This window comes from Pan troglodytes, chromosome X (genome assembly GCF_028858775.2).
Source record: "Pan troglodytes isolate AG18354 chromosome X, NHGRI_mPanTro3-v2.0_pri, whole genome shotgun sequence".
Lineage (NCBI taxonomy): Eukaryota > Metazoa > Chordata > Mammalia > Primates > Hominidae > Pan > Pan troglodytes.
The window spans coordinates 138,485,542-138,500,745 of NC_072421.2; positions in this window are offsets into that span (position 1 = coordinate 138,485,542).

A 15,204-nucleotide genomic window follows, 5' to 3' on the forward strand; every position below is an offset into this window, starting at 1 on the left:
ATTGACTTGGGAGCACTCTTCCAGAACACTGAATTTAATAGCCATCTTAGTCCTTTCCAGCTGCTATTACAAAATATCAGAAACTGAGTGGCTGATAAACAACAGAAACTATTGCTCACAAGTTCTGGAGGTTGGGAAGCCCAAGATCAAGGCAAATTTGGCATCTGGTAAGGGCCTGTTTCCTGATTCATAGGTGATACCTTCTAGCTGTGTCCCCACATGGTGAAAAACAGGAGGGCCTATCTCTGAGACCTCTTTTATAAGGACACTAATCCCATTAACAAGGGCTCCACTCTCATGATCTAACCAACTCCCAAAGGCCCCACCCATTGGTGGTTAGGTTTTCAACATACGAATTTTGGGGAGCTCTGAAATTCAGTCCATGGTAACACCCTAGCAAGAACTTCAGGGAATGGTATAAACTCACTGCTTGGGAGCCCCCTAGAAACACAGATAAAGCAATGGCCCATTCTGAACAGTTTTACAATGTTAGATAGACAGCGAACAGAAAGATTAAATGGCTTAGGAGGGTGGAAATGCAGGACTGGATAGATGAGACCAGACCGACCAGAAGATTATACTTCATGACAAAGCTATCAGGAATATTCTGGTGAGACAGGTAATGGTATCACTCAAAAGTTCAGTGGTGGTTTTCCTCTGTAGGCTATCACTGATGGTAGGAGAGGTTGTCATGGAACCTGTTGATAGTAATGAGGAAGATGGGGTCATGATTCAATAGTGGCCAAATGGGAGGCTTAATAACCAGAAGCCGGGGAGTCATAATTACTGTAATAAACAGCCATGTCCTAGTGGCAGGCACGAGGGCTTAACCTCCGATGACTATGAAGAACACTAATAGAATATAGTGTCCCTAGGCATCACTAGAAACAATGAATGTACTACTTTATATATATATATATATATATAATCAAAGAAAGGAAAGATTAATTAGTAGGAGGCTGAGAACATTACCTCAATAAAAACTCATGCTACCTTGTCCAGTTATTGAATTTGAGCCAGATTTCAGACATAAAATCTACGGGATGAAGAGTTGGCTACATATCTGGAAAGAAGAAACCTGTAACACTATGGCAAGCATATACTGTGATGTTTCCTCTGATTCTTCCCTAAAGGGACCTCTGGCCATTTACTCTGGTAACTGTACACTAGGAAGAAAAGGAATAATGAGACACTTACAGGACTCATGGGTACAAGTTCTGATTTAATACTGATACCCAGAGACCCATATCATCATCATATCCCCTTTATTAAAAGGGGGGCACATGGGGCCAGGTGATAAACAGGCACCTGGTCAAAATCTGGCTCATAGTGGGTCCAACAGGCCCATAGACTCACTTAATGATTACTTCTTCAGTCCCCAAAGATACAATCAGTACTGACATACTTCACAATTGGAGTATCTCCCATGCTGAGTTACTGGCCTATGGGGTAAAAGATTTCATAGTGGTCAAGATCAAATGTAGACTTTTGAGTCTTCCTTCTTCCCATCCAGCGTAGTAAATGAAAAACAATATTACAACCAAGGGGGAGGATACGGCAGATTCGTGCTAATCTTAAAGATCTAAAGGATACAGAGTGGTTGGAGGCTATTATATTTCCATTTAATTGGGCGATCAGGATCCTGCAGAAACAAGATAAATCCTGAACAATGACTGAAGACTACTGCAAGCTCAACCAAGTAGCAGCCACAATTAATGCTGCTGTGTCAGCTGCGGTATCATTGATATTTCACAGGGGAAAAAAGGCCAGACTGATGTTAAATTGCTCTAGCATAGATGTATCATATGGTACACCAATATGATGTTTCTGAGGAAACAAATATTCAACCCATAGCACAAGGCTATAAAGGATTTTTCTCCAACTTTTCTGCGCACAAGAATAGGCAGAGTGCTTCATATAAATGCAGATTTCTTGGTCCAAAAGTTTTGGAGCTTGTGGGAGGTGAAGCGTAAGATTGTGCATTTAACGAGAAGCCCAGGTTATTCTAATACAGGTGTCTTCAGGCCACACATTGGAACATTGACCTAAAAGCAAGCTCTGAGACTTCACTTAGGGGATATCACTTGACCCAATTGCTAATTACCTCATCTTCTGAGTAAGGCTCATAATTCCTACCCTACCTAACTCAGAGAATTGTTGCCAATATTCTTAGGCAACTACATGGGCTACTACACGGTAAAGTTTCTGGTAGCCCATTATTTATTATGATCCATTCAGTTTTTATAGGCACCTGGCTGATGAATTTAAATGGGGGTATGCAGCTGGACGCGGTGGCTCACTCCTGTAATCCCTCACTTTGGGAGGGCGAGGCGGGTGGATCACCTGAGGTCAAGAGTTCAAGACCAGCCTGGCCAATGTGGTGAAACCCCATCTCGATTAAAAATACAAAAATTAGCCGGACGTGGTTGTGCATGCCTGTAGTCCCAGCTACTTGGGAGGCTGGCCAGGAGAATTGCTCCAACCCGGGAAGCAGAGGTTGCAGTGAGCTGAGATCGCGCCATTACACTCCAGCCTGGGCAGCAGAGTGAGACACCATCTCAAAAACTAAATGAATAAATAAATGGGGGTATGCTGGGGACCACCACCCTTGCATTTTTTAAGTCTTTGAGAATGACACCAATTTATCATTTCTTGCATGAAATGAAATATTAATTTTTTTTAAGAGACGGAGTCTTGCTCTGTTGCCCAGGCTGGAGTGCAGTGGAGCGATCTCGGCTCACTGCAAGCTCTGTCTCCTGGGTTCACGCCATTCTCCTGCCTCAGCCTCCCGAGTAGCTGGGACTACAGGCACCCGCTACCATGCCTGGCTAATTTTTGTATTTTTAGTAGAGATGGGGCTTCACCATGTTAGCCAGGATGGTCTTGATCTCCTGACCTCGTGATCCACTCACCTCGGCTTCCAAAAGTGCTGGGATTACAGGCGTGAGCCACGGCCCCGGCCCTGAAATATTGTTTTTAATTTACTATTTTGGAGAACAGGCTCCAGTGGTTGTGGGCAATTAGCAGTGAATGATGCAGCTGTCAATTATCTGCAGGTGATATTTCCAGTAGTTGTGGGATGGGTATGTAGAGGCCAAAAGGGAAAGCTTCCCATTCACTCTCTGAAAGTTCACTGAAAAACCAATTCATAAAAGTCAGATTAATTGGAGAAAAGGTATACAGATTTATATAATGTGTACACACCAGAGCCTTTAGAATGAAGACTCAAAGATACAAGAAAAAATATCCATTTTTATGCTTCAGTTCAACACAGTATGTGTAACTGAGCAGCTTAGCAGCTTAACCTCAAAACATGTTATAAAACATTTTTTTCCTTTCCCCTTTCCTTCAGTTTTTTTCCTTTCCCTCCCCTCAGTTTCAAGATTTGGCTGAGATATACTTTACAGCCTCCAAATGTTTTCTTTCCTTCCATTTTCCACTTTATGCCCCCATGCCTTTTGCACATTCATTTACCTAGATCCTTGTTAAGCACACACCATACTCACTTATCTGGTTCTATATTTCCTTACAAGCTTCACGGGTCGGATCCTAATATAGACCAGACAACTCCAGAATTCTCTCTCCAATAAAAGATTACTTCAAGGCCGGAACCCACTCTCGGCTAGAGATTAGCTGCAAGATTGACTGTAATTAATTTGTAACCTCGTTGGGCCACGATGGGCCCTACACCAGATGAAACAATAATTCAAGATGAGCCATCGGAGCAAGTCACATTGCCTGGCACTTCCTATCCCTGCCTTGCCTCTTCTGCATTCCAAACCCTTAAAAAAAAATTTTCATGCATTCCTTCCACAAATTGAAGACTGGAATTTTTTTCTGCCCTTCCCCTTGCTGGCACAGATAATAAAGTCTCACTCTCTTTTTATCATACCTTGTTATTATTTTGGTTTATTTCTACAAGTGGCAAGCAGCTGGACCCTTTTGCTGGTTACATATGGACAGCCATGTAGAAATAGGATTGGACTGAAAGGTATGAGCTAATGATAATGGACTGGGTGGGGAAACCCCGCAGGACTTATCTATCTAGACTCTTCTTAGCCTCTCTGAGAATACATTCCTTCCTTCTGGGAGTGCGGCAGGGCATTCTCTGGAACGGGATTCTTTGACCTACAGTAAAACAAGGTAGGTCAAATGATTTCTTTATGACTAGTTTTTACACAGAGAAGTGGAAAGAAATAGTAATATGTTTGGGTTTTATGGCTGGCTTTAAGGAAAAGGGGTTCTGGTTTCTATGACCCACCTTGGGGAGGAGGGACTCTAGTTTCTATGGCTAGCCATGGGGAGAATGGGGCTGAGATACAGGAGGGCAGAAGGTCAGAGAAAAACTTTTGCTTCTGAGGCCATCATTTTGGAGTATTGTTTTCTGAGCCCCAATAGGTTTAAAAACCCTTTAAGAGGAGATCTGGGTGGAGAACCACAGTATCCACCAAAGTAACCAGTAGTGCCCATCAATGTGTGTATGGATTTATACGTGCATGCACACGCATGCGCCTACAGGCGCTTGTGTTTTAAGAGGACACTTTTCTTCTATGTGTGCAATCAAGATGTCACAGCCTTCAGAGTGGTTCTGACTTTCGATATAGTTTAGGTCACAGGTTATGGCACAAGGAGTGCTGCTCTTGAGAGATCAAGGAATATGCTGCTCTTACTCTCAAAGGGCCATTTCACAATAACACGGCTACTGTAAGTCCTTGTCCACTTTCACAAGTCTGGTAGCTGAGTACCAAGCTCTGTTGTTTGCTTTGATTTCTGGTGTAAATTGCTTGGCAGTTTCACTAGTATTATCTCAGTTGATCTTGGCGACCATTCTCTCAGGTAGGCAAAGAAGGAATTATGAGCTTTATTCAGCAGATGAGGAAATGAGGACTCAGAAAGGTAAAGTGATTTGTTCCAGGTCGAGTTTCAGAGCTTGCTTTTAAGTCAGTGTTTCAATGTGTGTGGCCTGAGAGGGCACCTGGGTGAGAATCGCCTGAGCTTCTTGTTAAAATGTGCATTCTTTTTTTTTTTTGAGACAGAGTTTCGTTCCTGTTGCCCAGGCTGGAGTGCAATGGCACAATCTTGGGTCACTGTAAACTCCACCTCCCGGGTTCAAGCGATTCTCCTGCCTCAGCCTCCCAAGTAGCTGGGATTACAGGGATGTGCCACCACACCTGGCTAATTTTGTATTTTTAGTAGAGATGAGGTTTCTCCATGTTGGTCAGGCTGATCTTGAAATCCCGATCTCAGGTGATCCACCCGCCTCAGCCTCCCAAAGTGCTGTGATTACAGGGGTGAGCCACCGCACCTGGCCAAAATGTGCATTCTTAGGCCTCCCCTCCCATATGCCAACTCCAAAACATTTCGACCAGGAAATTTGCGTTTATATAAAGCATCCTACTAATTCTTGTGCACAGCAAAATCAGAGAAAAATCCCTCTATCTTTGTTCTATGATCTGAACGTTTTTCCCCTCCAAAACTCAGGTTGAAACTTAATCTCCAATGGGTCAGTACTGAGAGGTGCATTCTTTAAGAAGTGATTGGGTAATGAGGTCTCTGCCTCAATGAATGGATTAATCCATTCATGGATAAATGGATTCCTGTGTTAATAAATTAATGGGTTATCACAAAAGTGGACTAGTGGCTTTATAAGAAAAGGAAGAAAAAAAAAAAAAGAAAAGGAAGAGGCCAGGCACAGTCGCTCACACCTGCTATCCCAGCACTTTGGGAGGCCGAGGCGGGCAGATGACGAGGTCAGGAGTTTGAGACCAGCCTGACCAACATGGTGAAACCTCATCTCTACTAAAAATACAATTCTCCTGCCTCAGACTCCTGAGTAGCTGGGCTAATTTGCCGGGCGTGGTGGCACGTGCCTGTAATCCCAGCTACTCAGGACGCTGAGGCAGGAGAATCACTTGAACCAAGGAGGCGGAGGTTGCAGTGAGCTGAGATTGTGCCACTGCACTACAGCCTGGGCGACAGAGCGAGACTCCATCAAAAAAGAAAGAAAGAGGAAGGAAGGCAGGAAGGAAGGAAGGAAGGAAGGAAGGAAGGAAGGAAGGAAGGAAGGAAGGAAGGCAGGCAGGCAGGCAGGAAGGAAGGAAAAGGGAGAGAGAACTGAGCTAGTATATTTAGCCTTCTCACCATAGAATGCTATGCAACACCTCAGTTCTCTGCAAAGCGTTCCCACCAGCATGAAGGCCTTACCCAGGTGCATCCACTTGACCCTGGTTTTCTGAGCCCCCATAACGGTAAGAAATAAATTTCTTTTCTTTATAAATTACCCAGTTTCAAGTACTCGGTTATAAGCAACAGCAAGTGGGCCAAGACACCTCACTACCCAAAATTTGTAGATATCATCTGAGAGCATGTTGGGAATGCAGAATCTCAGGCCTCCCTTTGAATTACTCAATCAGATCTGCATTTTTTTAAGACTTCAACGTTGCTCTTATGCAAACCAAAATTTTAGAGCCATTGTTCTATGGTAGTGCTTCTCCAGCTTTAGAGTGCATCAGAATCAGCTGTAGTGCTTGTTAAAAGTTTGCTGGGCCCTCCCCTCAGTTTCTGAATCTGAGCATCTGGAGTGGGGCTGGAGAATTCACATTTCTAACAAGTTACCAGGTGATGCTGATGCCATTGGGACAGAGATCACATTTTAAGAACTGCTGCTCCAGGACAGAGATTTTCAAATATTAGAACTCATTAGAATCACCCAGGGAGTTCTTAAAAGTAGCTAGATGCCGACCGGGCACAGTGGCTGACGCCTGTAATCCCAGCACTTTGGGAGGCTGAGGCAGACGGATGACCTGAGGTCAGGAGTTCGAGACCAGCCTGGCTAACATGGTGAAACCCCGTTTCTATTAAAAATACAAAAAATTAGCTGGGCGTGGTGGTGCGTGCTTGTAATCCCAACTACTCGGGAGGCTGAGGCAAGAGAATCACTTGAACCCGGGAGGCAGAGGTTGCAGTGAGCCGAGATCATGCCATTGGACTCCAGCTTGGGCAACAAGAGCGAAACTCTGCCTCAAAAAAAAAAAAAAAAAAGGTAGCTCGATGCCTGGGCTGCACTCAGTGAATTAGATATCTGGAGATGGGGCACAGGCAACTAGATTTTTAAAACGTTCTGGGTGATTTTTATGTGCAGCAGGGTTGAAAACTTATGTTCTGTGGAAGTAGGACTTCATTCTAAGACCATGTGCGTTCCACTATGCCCTGCTGCCTATCTGCAAAACAGAAGCTGTGCAACCACCTTAAAGTGAAAAATATTAATTCAATTTATTGGTGTGTGAATACAGAATTCTTGTATGAAGGCTTCCCATCACCCCCCATTGATAGAAATATGAAGTAGAAGGCTATCTTTCTATTGGGTCGCTCTTTTCTCTTTCTGGTTCGTTATTTGAACACCTAACTTCCCACCTACAACTTGGATAAACTGTCAGTGCAATACATCTTGTTCCTTACATTTTACTCTTGTATTTGCAATTATTTTGTCTGATGACTTTGGCTTCAGTCCCGGACAGCCTGTTTGAGTGTTTAAATGAAAGGGTGTAGGTGTGCATTTAATATAATTCAGGACTGCCCTCTCACCCCCTCCTCAGCCTCACCATTCACTGTTAAATAAAATTCATATTTCAAGGGCCTCAATTCCAAATTATTTGAAGAACTTCAATTGGTGATTACATTTAGAATTTTATTGACTCTAACAGTGCACGTATTTTCCTATGTTGATCCATAAAAATGTGTGTCGGCCAGGCACGCTGGCTCATGCCTATAATCCCAGCACTTTGGGAGGCAAAGGAGGGTGGATCACGAGGTCAGGAGATCAAGACCATCCTGGCTAACACCGTGAAACCAAGTCTCTGCTAAAAATACAAAAAATTAGCCGGGCATGGTGGCACACAACTGTAGTCCCAGCTACTCAGGAGGCTAAGGCAGGAGAATCACTTGAACGCAGAAGGCGGAGGTTGCAGAGACTGCGCCACTGCACTCCTGCCTGGGTGACAGAGTGAGACTCCGTCTCAAAAAAAAAAAAAAAAAGTTGTGTCTACAGTTTTTCCGTAATATTTTTATATGCTATACTAGGAGCTCCCAAATAATTTTGTAGGATGGGAAGACTTTCTTCAGAAGCACTGAGATCACAGGACCGTATGCACGTGTGTTGGGGTGTGGAGATAGGGAAAGGGGGCAGGAAGAAGTGTAGATTAGGAGTGCAGGAGGCCATGAGGCGAGTGGTGGAGAAAACGATGACCCCATTCCCAGAGAAGGGTCAAAGAAGAGATGCTGCTGCAGTTGCTCTGTAACTGCGAAAGATTATTGAAAGCCCAAGTGAAAAAAGAAAAGAAAGAAACAAACAAACAAAAATATACAAGAAAATAAAATACAAGAAAGCCCAAGTTGGGGAGATCTAATAGCAGCCACTGGCTTAGAGAGCTACCAGTAAGACTTCGAGACCTACTGGCATTCTACAACCTGGAAAACCTGACTCCCAGTCAATAGGCAGTGACATTGTTTGCTACATGCACCAGAAGTCATGTAACTGCAAAGTCTGACCTGTAGCTAGTAATCTTTCTGTATGTGTGTGAAGCTGGATAAGTAACTTCCTTTTTTGAGAAGTTGGGAAGCTCTTGGGAAGAGCTTGAGTAGGCTATCACGAGACTCTCCAGTATAGTGGCTACTGCGGAAGAGCTGCTTAGTTTTGATTTTCATTAAGATAAGAATGCTGTGTCAAAGCCAGGCAACTCTCTCTTCCTCACTGTTTCAAGAGAGCTGGAGAATTGCAACATTACTGTCACTACATAATGAATGCCACTATCTTTCCCAGTTGCATTATAAGGGGTGACAAAAAGAATCCGGGGATAATGTTTAATGCTGAAATGGCCTATATTCTGGCTAGTATGACAACAACAACAACAAAAAGACAAAGACTAGATGTATTTTTCTGTCATCTCCAGTCTTTGCATCTATGATACCATTACTGGTGTCCACTGTGGTCCTTTCAGACTAGACAGGATTGGATTATTATGCAAGATTGTTCTCAGAAATAAAACCTTTTTGAAACATGCTATGCAATTTTGGGAGCATAACTGCAACAAATATGATTATCCAGTCATCAGTTTCTGGTTTCATTATGGACCACATGAAAGCCAGATGTGTACACGCATGCAAAGATCTCTGGAGACTGATTTATTGTGGCAGTTCAACTGTTTACAGCTTGTACTTTGCAGAGCACTTGAAGGGATTTTCTTCAGAGAAAATTGACTCAATGCATTTGAACATGTTTTTGCTTGTGATTGGTTATGCAGTAGGGATTTCAAGCTCAATTTGGATAAGAATCTTACTCTTTGAGTTACTTCTTTAATCTGCCATTCAACTACAACTTGCTTGCAGTCCTCTGAGTGTCCTTCCGCTTACCTCTTCAATCATTTTTATCAATAAATACTTTAGAAAAACATTGGATTTTTGTTGAGCTGTTTATAATTTTTCGTTTTCTGGTTTCCTCAGCTATAAAATGAGATTGATGAAAATGCTTATATATGAATGTGGCTGATGTATGTTCTATAAATATAATAAATAGCTAAAGCAATGTCAGTTTCAAAAAGCAATCCTTAGAAAATATTAAAATATACTCACTACATTTTTTCCCTACAATGCCAAATTGTGATTTCCTGGAGGAAACAGTCCATGCCTTCTGTATCATTGGTACACATACGGGCACTGAATAAGATAGTTTGCACAAAAGTCACTCTGGAAATATAAACGAATGCATCTCTGCAACCTAATCTAAGTCAATTTACTGGTCAAACAGTTGTCAGAGTTTTTGGGTACATATCAGCAACTTTAGAAAATTAGAGGTACATGAGCTATATGTCTCCCCCTCTATAACCTTGCTACCAGGTGGTATGTTATAATGAAAGCAAGTCTCTTGCCACATTCTGGTACATAGGTGAACACTTATTAATGAGCAGGCACAAACACTGTTGCACAACCTATTTCTGTAAATGGTTCCTACTCTCTGTCCCTTTGGGAATCCTAGGCATTTAGGCAAAGCACTTAGCATGAAAGGTTTTTTGTGAGACAAAGATACAATATTATGAAGGCAGGGTCAGTAATCATGTTAGTAGGCTCAGGTGACAGAATTCCTCATACAGCAGAAGCATATAGATCACAAGGAACAGAGTTCTAGAATTAGGGTGCTACTTCTAATGTATAAAGTTGCTGGTCTTTCCAGATTATCCAATTTTCTTCAGAAAAGTCTTGAGGTTAACTCTTTCTAGACAACCATAAATCCTCATGCTAACTAACCAACTTCGTGGTGCAGATTTAGAAAGCTGTATCTGGAAGGCTTGTAGTAGAGACCTTTGGAGTGGGGGCTTCTGAGATGGCTGAGATGGGATCCTTCAGATGCTAACTAATCACATCTGGGGTGCACATTCCTAATTAGGGCAATTCAAATGTAACTGTCATAACATAGTATTTAGGAGAAAATTAATTCACATGCTGCCTATGCTGAAATTTATAAAATAGAATTATAAAAAATATAAAAATGCTTCTCGTCCTTTGTCTCAAATATAGTCATGAATCACTTAATGATGGGAATACATTCTGAGAATTGTGTCATTGACTAATTTTGTTGTTTTGCAAGCATTATAGCATGAACTTACAAAAACCTAGGTGGTATAGCCTATTACACATCATCTCCAGCTCCATTATAATATTATTTGACCACCATTGTATATGTGGTTCATTGTTGACTGAAATGTCCTTATGTGGTGCACGACTGTATCCTCTATAGCAACACTGTTCTTAGGATGGTTGATTCTGATGGTTTCTGTCTTTATAATTTGGGGGGAGGAGTCTCAGAACAAGTCTAAAGATGCCAGACTTCCTTCCCTATCCTGAGGTGGGTTTGTTTGGGATCCACTCTTCTTGACTCTTTTTAAAGGCAGAGCCTTATTGGCTCCTTGTGAGTTGCAGTTATGTTCATTGGAGACATTGCAAAACTAAAGCAAATTGCCTCAGTGATGCAAATTAAAAGACCAAAATGCCGGACAGAAAGTGAATAATATTATCTACAAGATGCATTTCTGTACTCTGACCAAGTTGTCTGCGGTCCCAGAAATGTCAATGAGAGGTCTGCGAACTATGCTTCTAGGGCCAAATCTGCAATTCAGCTTTTCTTTACTTTGTAAAGAAAGTTTATTGGAACATGGCCATGTCTGTTCATATATATATATTGTCTAGATCTGCTTTCACGTTATAACAGCAGAGTTGAATAGTTGAGACAGAGATGGTATGTGTCCTCCAATACGAAATATAGTTATTATTTGACTTTACGGAAAAAAGTTTGCTGACTCCTGCTACAGATTGTAGTGGGGGAGTAAAAATATGCACTTGTGTCTCAATTTTGTCATCTTTAAATAAAGGTAGTAATATTACTTATCTCATAGGGTGTTGTAATGATAAGTGTTCATTAAATGTTAACTGTTAGAGGAAAGCACATAAACTTTGTTCAATATTCTCAGTGGATAGTTCTCTGGAAGACTCCTTCTTATGTGTGTCTACTGATTTTTCTTCATCTTCCTCTGCAGTACTGCAGGGAAAGACCATTGGTGTCACTTATGAAGACTTCCCACCATCTCCATCAGGAATTGGAAGTCCCCTGCCCACCAACAGACCTGTGAGTGCCATTTGATATGATTTGAATGTTTCCATCCAAAATTCATATATTGAAGCCTGTCCTCCAAGGTAATGGCATTAAGAGGTGTGGCCTTGGCCGGGCGCCATGGCTCATGCCCGTAATACCAGCACTTTGGGATACCAAGGTGGGTGGATCACAAGGTTAGGAGTTTGAGACCAGCCTGGCCAATATGGTAAAACCCTGTCTCTACTAAAAGTACAAAATTTAGCCAGACATGGTGGCAGCCGCCTATAGTCCCAGCTACTCGGGAGGCTGAGGCAGGAGAATCACTTGAACTTGGGAGACGGAGGTTCCGGTGAACCAAGATCCTGAAACTGCACTCCAGACTGGGCAACAGAGCGAGACTCCGTCTCAAAAAGAAAGAAAAGAGGTGTGGCTTTTGGGATCTGATTAGGTCATGATGGCTCTGCCCTCATGAATAGGATTAGTGCCCTTATAAAAGGGCTTATGGGAGTCTGTTAGCCCTTTCTGTCATGTGGTGATTCAGCAAGGTGTCATTTATGAAGCAAAGCAGGAGACTTGACCACACACCAAATCTGCTGGCACCTTTATCTTGGGCTTTCCAGCTTCCAGAACTGTGAGAAATAGATTTTTATTCCTGCATATTACCCAATCTAAACTATTTTTGTTATGGCAGTCCAAATGGACTAAGACACCATTCACAGGCTTTCTCTCTTTCCCAAGGCCACATTGCAAAAGCATCTACTTTTATCGTGCAATCTTTCTCTATTACTTTTTCTCTTCTAACTGCTGATTCGGTTCCAACAGTGATTTACAACCTAGTTCATGGTTTGAGGAAATGGGTCAGTAATGCTGATAAGGTTTAGATCTGTGTCCCCACGCAAATCTCAAACTGTAAACCCCATTGTTGGATGTGGGGCCTGGTGGGACGTGATTGGATCATGGAGGTGGATCCTTCTTCAATGGTTTAGCACCAACCCCTCGGTGCTGTTTTTGTGACAGAGATCTGGTTGTTTAAAAGTGTGTGGCACCCCTCCCCCCACTCACTCTCTCTCTTTCTCCTGCTCTCTCACCATGTGATGTGGCTGCTCCCCCTTTGCCTTCTGCCATGATTGGAAGCTTCCTGAAGACTCCCTAGAAGAAGCCACTATGCTTCCTGTATAGAACCATGAGGCAATTAAACCTTTTTTTAAAAAAATAAAAGATCCAGTTTCAGGTATTTCTTTATAGCAATGTGAGAACAGCCTAATACAAATGCAGACACAATTTTGACCTGTGGCAGATTAGAAATGTGTTAGAAGTTGTGATTTTTTTATATAGGTATTTTAGATCTTGACACTGTGTTGGGAGGGCAGGCGGGGGGAGTTCAATGCACCTAGTCAGGAGTTTGAACCTTCTTTTGATAGGGAATTCCAGGTTGTGAATGATGCAGACCTATTTCTGGAGCTGGGGCATGAGTGTAGTAATTAGAAGAGAAATGCTCTCTACAGATGTTGGCTTCCACAAGTAAAGGGCCAGTGGATGAACAGGGAGATGCTGCCAGTCTGTTTTACCTGGCACATGAATAAGCTTGCACAAGATCTGCTTGACTTTTCTCATGTTATGAGACCTCGTTACAGTCCAGACCCGTGGCCATAGCTCAACAGCAAGCTTGCAATTTTAGCAGACTTCATTTTCCAGTTTCGGCCAGTGCTTGAAAAATATTCATAGCTCAGAGAGATGTGCAATTTCATGAAGGATTCCAGGTTCTGTATACCAGCTCTTAAAAAAAAAGTGGTTAGTCAGTCAAAGTCAGACACTGAGATGGAGAGCAACTGAAGAGGTAAGAACTAAGCTGTTGATATGTTTGTAGGAAAAGCAAGTTTTTGAAGACCAGCCATACTGCAATGCATTGATAAGTGTTATTTAAACAGCATATGCTCTGCTGACCCATGAGTTGTCAGGGTTCACATTCTCCTGTATTAGAGCAGTAAAAGGGCTGCTGACTCAGACAATCTAAAAAAAAAAAAATCAACTAACTTATTTATTTCTTCACACTTCCCACTCCCCCACAGACTTTGCAAAACAGAATTTTATTGCTAAAGATAATTACTGTGTTCTTTCCAACCCTGCAGTCTATTCCCAGTGAAAAATCACTAGCCTCTGGCTGGGTCTGCGTCTTTTATTTTTCCTTTTGGAGGTACTTATCCCCAGTGAGGACAGGGGGATTATGCTAAGAATAGTACTATCCAGAAAATAGAGGGCCATTAAAGCCTTTTTCACGTGTGACCAATAGGTAGCATCTGGTCAAGAATAGACCCTCTGCAAAATTCCAGCCTATGCTACATTTGTAATCTTTGTACAAGGAGTTGGCAGAAAAATAGAGAATGCTAATTTTAGGTGTTTAATCATTTCAGGAGACCAATTTATATAAAACTAGCCCACAAAAAGAAAAGTCCAGGAATTGTAAAGAGGATGCTTATTTAATTTATATTTCATAGACCTGAGTTCTCAATTCTGATTGTACTTTCGTGGGAGGCCTGGAGGTGGATGTTGCTTTCCTGGCTGCACAGTCTGGTACTCTTAAGATGCACACTTAAGCCTCTTTTGGCAGCTTCTCTTCCTCACAGCAGTTTGCCACTATTTCATGACTGCTCTTCTTTTCCATATACTGCTTACCTTGCCACTAAATTCTGTGTGGGTGAGAAAATCCATGCTTAAAATAAGTAATAGGGATTAACTTTTTAGCTGAAAGATCATTCTCAGATAAATCTTTGGTTCTTTATCACAGCTATGTTGCTAACTATAGTGATCTATTTCCTAACTCCATTTTTTTTTGTTTGCATTGCAAAGCAATTTCACGGCACTAAAGCAGTTTGAAAAAGAAAAAAATAATGTTCTACTCTTAATCCCATGATCCAAAACAACTTCTTTTATTCATATTCTCTTCCAGGTAATGCCCACAAGCACATATCTTTTTTACAGTTGTAAACGTTGTGTGCATACAACTGTGTATTCTGTTTTTTATGCTATAGATTATGTTTTACACATTTTGGCCAATTGCTAGTCATGACAAATATATTTGACAACTGTGAAAATTCTGTGGAACGGATGGGATACAGTATCCTTAACGGTTTCTCCTCTTCCCTTCACCTTCTTCCTCTTCCTCCTTCTACTCCCTCATCCTCCTCCTTCCATCCACCTGTCCTTCCTTTCTCCCTCCTCCTCTTTCTGATTTTCCATCTTCTTTCCCTCTTCTTCTGTATCCTTCGCCTTTTCCTCTTCCTTATCCTCCTCCTGTTTCTGCTCCTCCCTGTTATTATAGATATGATAAAGAACTTTGCATGTATATTATATATGAATATATATACTTATAACAAGTCATAATTCATATATATGTGTATGTGTGTATATATACACATATGTCCATATGTAGGACATATGTGTATATATACACACATCAGTCGAGAACATAGGTTTCTTTTTTCCTTAGAGATGAACATATATGAGATATTAATAGAGAAAAAGAAACTTGAATTTTGTAATAGTCACCTAGATACAAAAACAAT